Here is a 15,998-nt window from a genome sequence, read left to right on the forward strand (position 1 = left end):
GGCTTGCTTGCTGTCAGCTGCAGGTCATTCGGGAAAGCTGCGATTTAATCGGAGAGCATTTGTATGTTGAAGGACCTTGTTGCTGCAGGCTTGGGGCTACTTCTTCAAGGCTTAGGCACAGCTGTGGAAGGTTGGAGCCTCACACACTTCTCCAATGTGATCTCCTGGGAAGCCCCTCTCGCCACCCTCACTCAGCGCTTCCTCAGCGGAGGCATCTACAAGAAGCATGGGACGCCTTTTTTTCCTTCCCTTCTTACCATTAAAGGATCTCCAGCAGCAGAGGCAGCAGCAGCAGAACCAAGAACAGCAGGATGAGCACCAGGAGCACCAGGCTGCTGCTCACTCACCTGAGGCTGCACAGGCCAGAAGGGGCCAGCGCTTGGAAGTGGCTTGAGAGCACCTTGCTGCACTTTAGGGGGCCATGGGGACCCATTTCTGCACTGGCAGTCCTTCTCAGAAGGACTTCCATGAAAGTCTGGTTTCTCTGTTCAATAGATGGCCAACGCTCCTCAAGAGATGTCATACTCTTATGAGCACTCACCATGTTTTCCGTACCCTGGCGAGTTATCTCCGCCATGGAGGTTGCCAACCTTTCCATGGTGATGCGTTCATGCGCCAATGACTCCACAAAGGCTCTGCTCATGGTTGCTATGGACTCCTCCATTCGCTCCACACTCACAGCGACCCTGGAGACAAAACCTGCCAGAGACTCCTGCATCTGTGCATGGAGATCCATCACCTCTTCTCTTGCGGATGGACCTAGAGGCAGAGGGTCGACATGCAGCGCAGCTGAGCTGAGCTGGCAGTGTCCTGCGCCCTCCGACGAGGACTCTCCACTGCTGCCCCTGTCTCCAGAATCTGCTGAGGCTCACTTGTGAGCTGTGAAACACCAGGTGACAACACTACTCTATGTCCCGAAGGTCCCCCCGAGGTGTGAGTGTCTGCGCTGGTGCTGGGTGCGCTTACTTCTGCTGACGCTGCGCCCTCAGAGGTTGGAGCTTCCTCTGAGGAGTCTGGCTGCACAGCTTCTTCCTCCTCCACAGTGGGGTTGGGAGCTTTGGATGGTCCTGTGGGGGAGTAGAGGAAGGAGTTAGAGATGTGATGCCAAGGTTACATGCACATTCGAGTTGACATCTGCTGACACCTGCACCCATGCAGCCTTGGTCTCAGTGGGAGGCCTCTTCCTGCCTGACCTAGGGAAGAGGACCTCCCTGTGGGCCCTAACCCCATCCAATAATGCCTGCAGTGAAGCTTCATCGAATTTGAAGGCAGCTCGGGGTCTGACACTGGCCACAGCTGCTGCAGACTCCTCTGCCATCCTGTATGGTTTGTTTGGAAGCCAACAGAGGAAGCAATGCTTGCTGTGGACCTTGAAAGCACCACGAATGACGACATCATACTGTGGGGCTTTCTGACTAGAAATGGACAATTAGCAAGACTGTCCACATGCTGGAAATTAATTGGCCACTCGAGGGAAAATTGCGTGCAGCTGGCTGACATTTTTTTGTGGGTCAGAACCCCACATTCGGGGAATCCGACCATTTCCCACACAATCCACAAAATCGGGCCCTATGTCTCACAGGACCCACTGACGTGCGCGTATCTGCGCTGGTGCTGGGTGCACATGGGTCTGGTGATGGTGCACCCTCAGAGAGTGGAACTTCCTCCAAAGAGTCATCTTCCTCCTCCGGCTGGACAGTGGTGGGTGGGGGGGGGGGCACTTGATGGACCTGTGGGAGAGTAAAGACATGAATTAGACCTCTTATGATAAGAATGTGTTACGTTAACATTCTGCACATGATGATATTTCATTGGCTGACTTGTTTCATGCCATGTAGGATATTTAATTCTGTCACCAGGTTGCTGGGAGGTCCCCCTCTCTCCGTTTCCCACTGCCAGCAGCTCAGTCACTCCACTTATTTCGAGAGCCTCCTCCTCTGCAGGCATCAAATTTGTATATATTGGAGGGCCACCTCGGTTCTCTCTCTTTCTCTCCTGATCTGCGCTCTCTTTTCCTGCAAGTAGGGGAAGAAGAGAACTTTGAGTGAGAGCGATGGAATGTGTGTAAGGGATGGATGGGCTACATCTGTAGAGGGTGACTATGAGGGAGTGGCGTGACATTGCCAAATGGCTTCCTTCTGTGGCGTTACTTTCTAGGATTGCATTAGGATGGGGGCGAGTGTCAGTGGTGGTTAGTCAGATGAGGATATGAGTAGGTGAATAGACAGAGAGGGATGGGTTCACCTTGCAAGGTAGGTTGGTGTGAGGGGTGATATGCAGGAGTAGGCTTAGGAAGGCAGAGTGATGGGATTGGGGTGACACACACATTAGGATGTAGTTGAATGTGACATTGTACTCACCTTTCCTGACCTGATGAGATCATTAAATCTCTTCCAGCATTGAATCCAGGAACGGCTGTCAACACCCCTGCTGCTCACTTCTTGGGCAATCACCAGCCATGCCCTCTTGGTTTCTCTGGCTGATCTCTTCCTGCCGTTACCAGGGGCTAGGGCCTCCCTGTGTGCTCTGACTCCCTGGAACACGACTTCCAGGGAGGCATCTGAGAACCTGGGCGCAGCCTTCTGGTGCTGTGATTCCATGCTGCCTTGTATTCTCACAAAAGTCTTCGATAGATAAGAATAGCCACCTCTCTCAACCACCTTTATGCCTCCTCCAACAACCTTCAACTGAGATGTGTGCAAGGCTCCTTTAAATATCTGAGCTGAAAGCGTGTCATCGGTGATGTCATAAGATCCGCTCCAGTTAATTGGCCGGGAAACCTGTACGACTCATTCAATTGATGTAATTCAGTTCAACGCACAGTACAGAACGCGCTGTTGAAAACTTCGCGATGGCGGTCCGCTACACGGCCCGCCCCGACTCTAAGGTAAAGATTCCGGCCAATGAACCTTTATTGTAGCAGTAAATACTGAGTGCAAAACTTTTATTAAACATTGAGGTAGTTATTGCAAAACTTTACATAAAACTTTGAGGTGCTTAGTGCAAAACTGTAAATAAAAATTGAGGTAATTAGTCATTTTCTACTTTGGAGAAAGTTGCAACGTTAACATGGTTGATATTAATAACATTTCTAAACAGTTACAAATGACTTTCAAAGTTTTCAAACAGCAACAACACCAAAAATTGTAATACGAACAATCATAAGAGAATTATCAAATAACAAAATGGCAACAATCGAATAAGAACAAACAGCAAAAAAATTAACTGACTTGTCCCCCTCACAGACATGCCCGAGGGTCGCTGTGATAAAGTCTGAGCAAGAGGAGAGGGACCCTGCACGAGACGGGCACCCTATTTCCTCCTGGTCCTCACCCCACCCTGTGAGGCGACTGTTGTGTATGTACCTTTAAGAGAATAACTGGTCTCAGACTGCAGTATCGGCAGTGACCACCCCTGTATAAAAGGCACTAGAGAGCCTCTGTTGTTTAGATTCGTTATGGACTTCCACCAGTAAACATCTGTTTGTTTTCTCTCCTGCTAGTCCGTGTCTAAATCATTCACGGACTTAACACTGGCGACGAGTAAAGAAACGAACTTACCTGCAACTCAGCAGCAGCTCCGACGACGTTGTTGAAGGTCGGAGCCAGAAGAAAGAAAAAAAATAGAGGCCATTGAAACTCGAGAAACGGGCGTCGACCGTCAGTCATCGGGTTCAAGGCTTTGCAGGAGCGACTTTCCAGAGCCAGGCTGGGTTCCTCGGTCCGTGGTTTCCCAGCTAATCGGGCTGGTGGCAGGTAGTGCTCTGATCCTTCCTGGGCTGCGGCGGGCTGAAGCTCGATCGGGTGGCCTTTCAACGGGGCCGGGCAGCGAGTTGGGAAGCAAGGAGAGAGAGAGAGAGGGTGGAGCATACAGGGCGCGGCCGGTGTTTCGAAGCCGGGCAGCGTTCGGACCTCAGAAGAGGGAGGGAAGTGTCCCAGAGGGTCCGCTCCACGACGGGAAGATAATAAAAGAAAACGAATTAATATTTAATGCGCAGGAAACCGTGGAAAGCAGCGCTAACAACAGCGGGGAAGAAGACAAAGCACGGGAGGCGCCACTTTGTTAAATCGGAGAAGAAGGCAAAGCACGGGAGGCGCCATTTTAGATTTGCAAGATGCCGAAGACTGGCTGTATCACTGCTTTTGATAATACATTAGAGGACTGGACCACGTATGTGGAAAGAGTAGAGGTATATTTCGAGGCAAACGATATAGTGGAGGGGAAAAAGGCATCGATATTGTTAAACTTAATGGGCGCTAGAACGTACGGCCTATTGCGGGATCTGATTACTCCAGCCAAACTGAAGGCAAAGAGTTTTAACGAAATTGTTGCTGTTCTACAGGAGCACTTAAACCCTGCACCGCTGTTGATAGCAGAAAGATTTAAATTCCACAGGAGAACTCAGCACAAAGATGAGAGCAATGCTGAGTATCTTACGGAACTGCGCAAGCTATCAAAGCACTGCCAGTTCGGAGCAGGACTGGCAGATACCCTACGGGACAAATTTGTCTGTGGACTCCTGAGTGAAGGAACACAGAAGAAGTTACTCGCAGAAAAAGAGCTGACGCTAGATCAGGCTTTCAGCGTAGCAGTATCGTATGAAGCAGCAGCCAGGGAAGCTGCAGAAATTCAACAAAAACCACAGGAATACGGCACCCACGAAATGACACGGGGGTTTGCAAAATGTTATCGCTGCGGCAGAACGAACCATGACCAGAAGGACTGCTGGTCCAAAGACAAAATATGCAGACAATGCGGGAAGATTGGACACATTGCACAAGTTTGTAGGTCTGGGAAGAAGACCAGTGACAACAAAAAGGCTACTAAGGAACCGTACAAGAAAGTACAAAAGATGACAGACAGTAGTTCCAAAGACCAGATGAGCGATAGTGAATCCGGAAACAGGAGACTAAGCTGTCTCAAACTTCACAATGTAATCGCAAAAGAGGATCACCGAACCATTTGGGTCACTCTCACGATAGCAGGGTCCCAAGTTAAAATGGAATTGGATACAGGATCAGCGCTAACCGTCATGAATCGACGAGACTACGAGCGGCTATTTTCACACATACACTTGAGAGAGACATCCATCATCTTGACAACGTATACGGGGCAAAAAGTATACCCCAGAGGAAAAATAAGGGTGCCTGTCGAATACAATGGCAAGAAAATACGGAAATTGTATCTCTACATACTGCCAAATGGTGGACCATCGTTATTGGGACGGGAATGGATCAGGAAGATAAACTTGGATTGGCATTCCATTCATGCAATGACGGTGGACGGTAAAAAAGATGACGACGTCACTCCTGGACGATTGTCAACAATCTTAGCTAACGCCAAAGAGGTATTTCAACAAGAACTGGGCACGCTTAAAGGCGTAACCGCCTCGTTAAAAATAGAAGAGAATGCAGTTCCCAAGTTTTTCAAAGTGAGACCGGTACCATATGCAATTCGCCCAGCCGTCGAGGTACAGCTGGAGAATCTGGAGAAGGCGGGTGTGTTGTCTAAGGTCGACTGGAGCGAGTGGGCGACACCCATCGTTCCTGTCATGAAGAAAACGTTAAGCAATAAGTCCGGAGAGCCAAGGAAGATTCGCATCTGTGGGGATTTCAAGGTGACGGTGAACCCTGTCCTTCACACAGTACAATATCCTCTTCCAAGGATAGAAGACATCTTCGCCTCACTGTCTGGAGGGAAGCGTTTTACAAAAATTGACCTAGCACAAGCATATTTGCAGATGGAGGTTGAAGAGTCCTCTAGGAAGTATCTCACGATAAACACTCAAAAAGGTCTTTACCAGTATCATCGATTGGTATTCGGAGTAGCATCGGCTCTGGCGATATGGCAAAGAGCGATGGAACAAGTCCTGCAAGGGATTCCGGGGACTCAGTGTTACTTGGACGACATCCTTGTAACAGGTGAAGATGACAGTGAACACCTTAACAACCTAGAACAGGTGCTCACTAGACTACGGGTACATGGGTTGCGAGCCAACCGCCCCAAGTGCGAATTTTTTAAGAAACAGATATCGTATTGTGGCCACGTGATTGATGAAGAGGGGTTACATAAGTCCCCTGACAAAATTGAAGCGGTTGTCAAGGCCCCAGCGCCTGAAAATGTGTCGTAACTGAGGTCATTCCTCGGGTTGGTGAATTACTATCATAAGTTTTTGCCGAATTTGTCGACAATTCTGCACCCACTGAACGCCCTGCTACGAACGGGGGTAGCATGGAAATGGAGCGATGATTGTAAGCGTGCTTTTCAAAAGAGTAAGGACTTAATCACTTCGAAGGAAGTATTGGCTCACTACAACCCAGCACTGCCAATCAGGCTGGCGTGTGATGCGTCTCCCTACGGCATTGGGGCGGTACTGTCACATAAATTCCTTGATGGTTTGGAGAGGCCGATAGCTTTTGCGTCACGCTCGTTAACTTCTGCCGAGCGTAACTACGCCCAGATTGACAGAGAGGCCCTCAGCCTAGTGTGGGGGGTGAAGAAGTTCAATCACTATCTGCACGGTCAAAAATTTACTCTACTAACCGATCATCAACCTCTTGTCTCCATTTTCAACCCTCAGAAGGGCGTTCCGATAATGACAGCACAACGGCTGCAGAGATGGTCCCTTTTCCTAGGGGCACACCAATATGACATCAAGTACAAAGGAACTAAACAGCATGGAAATGCTGATGGATTGTCACGTCTACCGTTGCCGACGGTGGAAGAAGAAGTCCTTGCAGTGGATCCAATGGAGTTATTCCACTCGACCATAGTCGAATGTCTCCTTGTGACGAATGCAAACATAGAAAAGGAAACACGGAATGACCCGACACTATCACGGGTCTATGATTTAACGGTGAAGGGATGGCCAGCACATGGCGAACCACTGCTGCCAGCATTCTCGCCGAGAAGAGAACAGCTGTCAGTGTGCAGAGGAACCTTGATGTGTGGATCCAGAGTAGTAATTCCACCTAAGTTGACGGATAGAGTGCTCAATGAGCTTCATGAGGGTCATCTGGGTGGGGTAAAAATGAAGAGCTTAGCCAGAGCGTTTGTGTGGTGGCCGGGAATCGATAGAGAAATCGAAGAGATGACCAAGAGCTGTGCAGGATGCCAGAAGGTCCAAAACGCCACACCACAAGCTCCTCTGCATCCATGGGAGTGGCCCTCATCTCCATGGCAAAGGGTGCACATTGATTTTGCTGGTCCCTTCATGGACTCGATGTTTTTAATTGCGGTGGATGCACATTCAAAGTGGCCAGAGGTAATAAAAATGTCCTCAACCACCACGGAAAAAACTATCACAGTTTTACGAACAATATTCGCCAGGAATGGGCTGCCTGAACAGATTTGCTCTGACAATGGACCACAGTTTGTGTCTGAAGAGTTCCGGAGGTTCTTAAAGAACAATGGTGTTAAGCATTACACATCTGCCCCATATCATCCAGCCACTAATGGATTGGCCGAGAGGTTTGTCCATACATTCAAGAAGGCTATCAAGGCAATGTGTAATGAAGATATACCCCTACAACACAAGGTGGACAACTTCTTGTTTGCCTACCGGAATGCGACACATGCGGTTACCAACCAAACTCCAGCCATGATGTTCTTCAATCGAAGACTACGATGCCGCTTGGATTTGGTTAAGCCAAACGTCCGAAGAGATGTGGAGAACAGGCAGTTTCAGAATATGAATGAAAGGCCGACCAGGAGTTTTAAGATAGGTCAACCAGTTTTGGCCCGGGACTACCGCACTGAGAAATGGCAGCCAGGAACGATTTGTACACGACAAGGACCTCTCATGTATACCGTGGACGTTGGGGAGAGTATTGTAAGACGCCATGCTGACTAGATTCTAGAGTCACTGGAAAACGTCAACTCCACACCACGATCTGATACACCTGGTAATGAAATCGACGTTGCAATTGCAGCTACCGCAGAACCGGTAATATTGGAAGCAGATGAACCAAACAACGACATTGATTGCGACTCAACATTACCAGAAGAACCTGTTACCCCAAAGAGGCGTTATCCAGACAGAATCAGGAAGCCTCCTCAAAGACTGAACTTATAATTGCTTAAACTTAACCACTGTATCTAGTAACCGTAATTGTGATTGTAATTCGTTATCATTTAGTTGTTAAATGAATGTTATGTACTGTTTATCTAAAAGGGGAGGAATTGTTGTGTATGTACCTTTAAGAGAATAACTGGTCTCAGACTGCAGTACCGGCAGTGACCACCCCTGTATAAAAGGCGCTAGAGAGCCTCTGTTGTTTAGATTCGTTATGGACTTCCACCAGTAGACATCTGTTTGTTTTCTCTCCTGCTAGTCCGTGTCTAAATCATTCACGGACTTAACAGCGACCCCTCTTGTGCCAACAACCTCTGTGTTTGTCCGTTGGCCGCAATCAGGGAGTTCGGAGCTGGGGTGCTGCTGCTCCAAGCAGACATTGGGAATAGTAGTGTCTGGTGGAGGCCAAGCAGCCGGCTCTGTCTATGGTGGGAGGCGGCACGGTGGGAGTCACGGGCGTCTGGCGCAGTACAGCCATACTTGCTGCATGCACCTCAAATATACGTAAAAGCACCTGGCAAAGTTGATTTACATTCTGCCCAATATGGGCTAGCTGCTCACAAATGTCTTGCCAACGTCCTTGATCTCCTGTCTCATGAGGCAAGAGAGGCAAGGTTCTATTTATGCTCAGCAATCATTTTTTGCATAACTTGACGACTAATGAAGTCTTCTTCCCAGTCGTCATCAACACGGGGCTGACGCGTATCCTGTCTTAAAAGGGTCAACTCCCTGAAGTCCCTCTCCCCCAGACACGTCAGACTCAGATATTGCGTTTCCTCCCACAGGCCCCGCGGTACCAGGTTGGTGTAATCCTGCAAGAGGGGCGTCGCGAGCGTCTCGCGCAGAGCCAGAAGGGCCAGGAGTTGGAGATTCGGTGAGGTGAGGTTTGTCATGGTCAAGTCTCAACCCCACATTAGTACCCTGAAGGTGCCACGTGGGGACAGGAGTGAGGAGGCTCCATCCCCTGCACTCCACCCCAGGGGAACACAATCTCCTTTTCAACTAGATGCCCACTCTGTTCATCGTTCCTCTCCTCCTGCTCACTTACAGTGGCACCGCCCTCTGGATCCCCACGTCACCGCCCTCTGGATCCCCACGTCACCACCCTCTGGATCCCCCGCATCACCGCCCTCTGGATCCCCCGCGTCACCGCCCTCTGGATCCCCCGCGTCACCGCCCTCTGGATCCCCCGCGTCACCGCCCTCTGGATCCCCCGCGTCACCGCCATCTGGATCCCCCGCGTCACTGCCCTCTGATCCCCCACGTCACCCGCCGTCTGGATCCCCACGTCACCGCCCTCTGGATCCCCCGCGTCACCGCCCTCTGGATCCCCCGCGTCACCGCCCTCTGGATCCCCCGCGTCACCGCCGTCTGGATCCCCACGTCACCGCCCTCTGGATCCCCACGTCACCACCCTCTGGATCCCCACGTCACCGCCGTCTGGATCCCCCGCGTCACCGCCGTCTGGATCCCCACGTCACCACCCTCTGGATCCCCACGTCACCGCCCTCTGGATCCCCCGCGTCACCGCCCTCTGGATCCCCCGCGTCACCGCCCTCTGGATCCCCCGCGTCACCGCCGTCTGGATCCCCACGTCACCGCCCTCTGGATCCCCCGCGTCACCGCCCTCTGGATCCCCCGCGTCACCCGCCGTCTGGATCCCCACGTCACCGCCCTCTGGATCCCCCGCGTCACCGCCCTCTGGATCCCCCGCGTCATCGCCCTCTGGATCCCCACGTCACCGCCCTCTGGATCCCCCGCGTCACCGCCCTCTGGATCCCCACATCACCGCCCTCTGGATCCCCCGTGTCACCACCCTGCCCATCCCCCACATCACCGCCCTCCCCGTCCCCCTCGTCACCGCCCTCCCATCCCCTGCGTCACCTGCCACCCCCATCCCCCACGTCACCTCCCTTCCTATCCCCCACGTCACTGCCCTCCCCGTCCGCCACGTCACCGCCCATGGTCCCCCACGTCACCACCCTCACCGACCCCCTCGCCACCGCCCTCCCCCTCCCCCATGTCACTTCCCTCCCCATCCCCCACGTCAGTTCCCTCCCCGTCCCTCCATGTCACCTCCCTCCCCCTCCCCCACGTCACTGCCCTCCCCGTCCGCCACGTCACCGCCCTCCCCGTACCCATGTCACCTCCCTCACCATCCCACACATCATGACCCTGCCCCTCCCCCCACGTCACCGCCGTCCCCATCCCCCATGTCACCCGCCCTCCCCCTCCCCCACATCACAACCCTCCCCATCCCCCACATCACCGCCCTCCCCATCCCCTGCGTCACCTGCCTCCCCATCCCCCACGTCACCTCCCTCCCTCTCCCCCACGTCACCTCCCTCCCTCTCCCCCACGTCACCACCCTCACCGACCCCCTCGCCACCGCCCTCCCCCTCCCCCATGTCACTTCCCTCCCCATCCCCCACGGCACTTCCCTCCCCGTCCCTCCATGTCACCTCCCTCCCCCTCCCCCACGTCACTGCCCTCCCCGTCCGCCACGTCACCGCCCTCCCCGTACCCATGTCACCATCCCTCACCATCCCACACATCATGACACTGCCCCTCCCCCACGTCACCACCGTCCCCATCCCCCATGTCACCGCCCTCCCCTCCCCGACATCGCAGCCCTTCCCATCCCCCACATCACACCCTCCCCCTCCCACACGTCACCGCACTTCCTGTCCCCCACGTCACCCGCCCTCCCGCTCCCCCACGTCACCCGCCCTCCCCCTCCGACACATCACCTCTCTCCCCGTCCCCCACGACACCGCACTCCCCCTCCCCCACGTCACCACCCTCTGCTCCCCAAAGTCACCGCCCTCCCCCTCCCCCAAGTCACCGCCCTCCCCCTCCCCCAAGTCACTGCCCTCCCCCACGTCACCTCCCTCACCATCCACCACGTCACCGCCCTCCCCCTCCCCCACGTCACCGCCCTCCTTGTCCCCCTCCCCCACATCTCCTCTCTCACCCTCCCCCATTTCACGTCCCTCCCCCTCCCCCTCCCCCACATCACCGCCCTCCCCGTCCCCCACGTCACCCGCCCTCCCCCTCCCCACGTCACCCGCCCTCCCCGTCCCCCACGTCACCTCCCTCCCCCTCCCCCACGTCTCCGCCCTCCCCCTCCGACACATCACCTCTCTCCCCCTCCCCCAAGTAACCGCCCTCCCGCACGTCACCTTCCTCCTCCTCCCACACATCACGTCCCCTCCCCCTCCCCACGTCTCCGCCCTCCCCATCCCCCATGTCACCGCCCACCCCCTCCCCCACGTGACAGCCCTCCCCATCCCCCACGTCACCGCCCTCCCCCCTCCGACACATCACCTCTCTCCCCGTCCCCCACGACACCGCACTCCCCCTCCCCACGTCACCTCCCACCCCCTCCCCCACGTCACCGCCCTCAGCATCCCCACGTCACCTCCCTCCCGCTCCCCCACGTCACCGCCCTCAGCATCCCCCACGTCACCTCCCTCCCCGTCCCCCATGTCACCTCCCTCCCCGTCCCCCACATCACCACCATCCCCCTCCCCCTCCCCCACATCACCGCCCTCACCCTCCCCCATGTCACCTCCCTCCCCGTCGCCCATGTCACCTCTCTCCCCGTCCCCACATCACCACCCTACCCCTCCCCCTCCCCACATCACCGCCCTTACCCTCCCCCATGTCACCTCCCTCCCCGTCCCCCACGTCACCGCCCTCCCCATCCCCCACGTCACCTCCCTCCCCGTCCCGCAGGTCACCGCCCTCCCCCTCCCCCACGTCACCTCCCTCCCCGTCCCGCACGTCACCGCCGTCACCCTCCCCCACGTCACCGCCCTCCCCCCTTCCCCACGTCACCACCCTCTGCCTCCCCAAAGTCACCGCCATCCCCCTCCCCCAAGTCACCGCCCTCCCCCTCCCCCAAGTCACTGCCCTCCCCCACGTCACCTCCCTCACCATCCACCACGTCACCGCCCTCCCCCTCCCCCACGTCACCCGCCCTCCTTGTCCCCCTCCCCCACATCTCCTCTCTCACCCTCCCCCATTTCACGTCCCTCCCCTCCCCCTCCCCCACATCACCGCCCCTCCCCGTCCCCCACGTCACCGCCCCTCCCCCTCCCCACGTCACCGCCCTCCCCGTCCCCCACGTCACCTCCCTCCCCCTCCCCCACGTCTCCGCCCTCCCCCTCCGACACATCACCTCTCTCCCCCTCCCCCAAGTAACGCCTTCCCGCACGTCACCTTCCTCCCCTCCACACATCACGTCCCTCCCCCTCCCCCACGTCTCCGCCCTCCCCATCCCCCATGTCACCGCCCTCCCCCTCCCCCACGTGACAGCCCTCCCCATCCCCCACGTCACCGCCCTCCCCCTCCGACACATCACCTCTCTCCCCGTCCCCCACGACACCGCACTCCCCCTCCCCCACGTCACCTCCCACCCCCTCCCCACGTCACCGCCCTCAGCATCCCCCACGTCACCTCCCTCCCGCTCCCCCACGTCACCGCCCTCAGCACCCCCACGTCACCTCCCTCCCCGTCCCCCATGTCACCTCCCTCCCCGTCCCCCACATCACCACCATCCCCCTCCCCCTCCCCCACATCACCGCCTCACCCTCCCCCATGTCACCTCCCTCCCCCGTCGCCCATGTCACCTCTCTCCCCGTCCCCCACATCACCACCCTACCCCCTCCCCCTCCCCACATCACCGCCCTTACCCTCCCCCATGTCACCTCCCTCCCCGTCCCCCACGTCACCGCCCTCCCCCTCCCCCACGTCACCTCCCTCCCCGTCCCGCAGGTCAGCGCCCTCCCCCTCCCCCACGTCACCTCCCTCCCCGTCCCGCACGTCACCGCCCTCACCCTCCCACACGTCACCGCCCTCCCCCTTCCCCACGTCACCACCCTCTGCCTCCCCAAAGTCACCGCCCTCCCCCTCCCCCAAGTCACCGCCCTCCCCCTCCCCCAAGTCACTGCCCTCCCCCACGTCACCTCCCTCACCATCCACCACGTCACCGCCCCTCCCCCTCCCCCACGTCACCGCCCTCCTTGTCCCCCTCCCCCACATCTCCTCTCTCACCCTCCCCCATTTCACGTCCCTCCCCCTCCCCCTCCCCCACATCACCGCCCTCCCCGTCCCCCACGTCACCGCCCTCCCCCTCCCCACGTCACCGCCCTCCCCGTCCCCCACGTCACCTCCCTCCCCCTCCCCCACGTCTCCGCCCTCCCCCTCCGACACATCACCTCTCTCCCCTCCCCCAAGTAACCGCCCTCCCGCACGTCACCTTCCTCCCCCTCCCACACATCACGTCCCTCCCCCTCCCCCACGTCTCCGCCCTCCCCATCCCCCATGTCACCGCCCTCCCCCTCCCCCACGTGACAGCCCTCCCCCATCCCCCACATCACGCCCTCCCCCTCCCACACGTCACCGCACTCCCCGTCCCCCACGTCACCGTTCTCCCGCTCCCCAACGTCACCGCCCTCCCCCTCCGACACATCACCTCTCTCCCCGTCCCCCACGACACCGCACTCCCCCTCCCCCACGTCACCTCTCTCCCCCTCCCCCATGTCACCGCCCTCCCCGTCCCCCATGTCACCTCCCTCCCCCTCCCCCACGTCACGCCGACCCCCTCCCCCACGTCACCTCCCTCCCCTCCCCACGTCACCTCCTCCCCGTCTCCCATGTCACCTCCCTCCCCGTCCCCCACGTCACCACCCTTCCCCTCCCACTCCCTCACATCACTGCCCTCCTCCTCCCCCACGTCATACCTCCCTCGCCCTCCCCCCACGTCACCTCCCTTCCCATCCCCCACGTCACCGCCCTCACCTCCCCCATGTCACCTCCCTCCCCCTCCCCCATGTCACCTCCATCCCCTCCCCACGTCACCTCCCTCCCCCTCCCCCACGTCACCACCCTCCCCCTCCCCCTCCCCAATCTCCTCCCTCCCCCTTCCCGTTCCCCACATCACCTCCCTCCCCATCCCCCACGTCACCGGCCTCCCCCTCCCCCACATCACCGCCCTCCCCGTCCCCCACGTCACTGCCTCCCTCTCCCCCATGTCACCGCCCTCCCCATCCCCCACATCACCGCCGACCCCCTCCCCACGTCACCTCCCTCCCCGTCCCCCATGTCACCTCCCTTCCCCTCCCCCACATCACCACCCTCCCCCTCCCCCACCCCCACATCACCGCCCTCCCCCCTCCCCCATGCCACCTCCCTCCCCTCCCCCACGTCACCCGCCCTCCCCCTCCACCACCTCCCTCCCCCTCCCCAAGTCACCTCCCTCCCCGTCCCCCACGTCACTGCCCTCCCCCTCCCCCACGTCACCTGCCTCCCCTCCCCCTCCCCCACATCACCTCCCTTCCCCTCCCCCACATCACCTCCCTCCCCCACATCACGTCCCTCCCCCTCCCCCACGTCACCGCCCTCCCCCTCCCCCACATCACCGCCCTCCCCCTCCCCACATCACCGCCCTCCCCCTCCCCCACGTCACCGCCCTCCCCCTCCCCCACGTCACCTCCCTGCCCGTCCCCCACGTCACCTCCCTCCCCCTCCCCCACGTCACCTGCCTCCCCCTCCCCCTCCCCCACATCACCTCCCTTCCCCTCCCCCACATCACCTCCCTCCCCCACATCACGTCCCTCCCCCTCCCCCACGTCATCCCCCTCCCGCACGTCACCGCCCTCCCCATCCCCCTGGTCAACGCCCTCCCCCTCCCCCACGTCACCTCCCTCCCCCTCCCCCATGTCACCTCCCTCCCCCTCCCCAACGTCATCGCCTTCCCCTCCCTCACGTCACCGCCGTCCTCCTCCCCCACGTCACATACGTCCCCCTCCCCCACGTCACCGCCCTCCCGTCCCCCTCCCCCACGTCACCTCCTCCCCCTCCCCCTCCCCCTCGTCACCGCCCTCCCCGTCCCCGTCCCCTCCCCCACATCACCTCCCTCCCCCATCTTCACATCACCGCCCTTCCGTTCCCCTCCCCCACGTCACCCGCCCTCCCCCTCCCCACGTCACCTCCCTCCCCGTCCCCCACATCACCGCCCTCCCCCTCCCCCACGTCACCAGCCCTCCCCGTCCCCCACATCACCGCCCTCCCCCTCCCCCACGTCACCGCCCTGCCCCTCCCCACGTCACCTCCCTCCCCATCCCCCACATCACCGCCCTCCCCTCCCCCCCATGTCACCGCCCTCCCCGTCCCCAACATCACCGCCCCTCCCCCTCCCCCACGTCACCGCCCTCCCCCTCCCCCATGTCACCTCCCTCCCCCTCCCCCACTTCAGCTCCCTCCCCCTCCCCAAGTCAACTCCCTTCCCATCCCCCACGTCACCTCCCTCACCTCCCCCTCGTCACCGCCCTCCCCCTCCCCACGTCAGCTCCCTCCCCCTCCCCAAGTCAACTCCCTTCCCGTCCCCCACGTCAACTCCCTCACCTCCCCACGTCACCGCCCTCCCCCCACCCCCACGTCACCTCCCTCACCTCCCCCACGTCACCTCCCTCCCCATCCCCCACGTCACCGCCCTCCCCCTCCCCCACTTCACCGCCCTCCCCGTCTCCCTCCCCCACGTCACCTCTCTCACCCTCCCCACTTCACGTCCCTCCCCCTCCCCCTCCCCCACATCACCGCCCTCCCCCTCCCCCACGTCACCGCCCTCCCCCTCCCCCACGTCACCGCCCTCCCCGTCCCCCTCGTCACCTCCCTCCCCCTCCCCCACGTCACATCCCTCCCCATCCCGACGTCACCACTGACCCCCTCCCCACGTCACCTCCCTCCCGCTCCCCCACGTCACCTCCCTCCCCGTCCCCCATGTCACCTCCCTCCCCGTCCCCCACATCACCACCCTCCCCCTCCCCCTCCCCCACATCACCGCCCTCACCCTCCCCCATGTCACCTCCCTCCCCGTCGCCCATGTCACCTCTCTCCCCGTCCCCCACATCACCACCCT

The sequence above is a fragment of the Somniosus microcephalus genome, chromosome 5 (genome assembly GCF_052327205.1).
Source record: "Somniosus microcephalus isolate GS21.2 chromosome 5, FLI_Smic_1.0, whole genome shotgun sequence".
Taxonomy (NCBI): domain Eukaryota; kingdom Metazoa; phylum Chordata; class Chondrichthyes; order Squaliformes; family Somniosidae; genus Somniosus; species Somniosus microcephalus.